Raw genomic sequence first — 386 nt, 5'->3', positions numbered from 1 at the left:
TCATTCGCACCCAAGAACATGATGAATGTGATGATTATGTGACGCTCATCATCATTCTCACTTATGAACGCGTGCCTGACAGCCACTTCCGTTCTACAAGCAAACAAGGCTTGAATGTTTATCTCTTGGATTCCTTAATCAGAATCTTCGTGGTATAAGCTAGAATTGATGGCGGCATTCAAGAGAATCCGGAAGGTCTAAACCTTGTCTGTGCTATTCTGAGTAGGATTCAAGGATTGAATGACTGTGACGAGCTTCAAACTCGCGATTGTGGGGCGTTGTGACAGACGCAAAAGAATCACTAGATTCTATTCCGACGTGATCGAGAACCGACAGATGAATAGCCGTGCTGTGACAGAGCGCGTTGAACATTTTCACTGAGAGGA

Source organism: Arachis duranensis, chromosome 1, assembly GCF_000817695.3.
Source record: "Arachis duranensis cultivar V14167 chromosome 1, aradu.V14167.gnm2.J7QH, whole genome shotgun sequence".
Classification (NCBI taxonomy): Eukaryota; Viridiplantae; Streptophyta; class Magnoliopsida; order Fabales; family Fabaceae; genus Arachis; species Arachis duranensis.
This window is presented reverse-complemented; position numbering follows the sequence as displayed.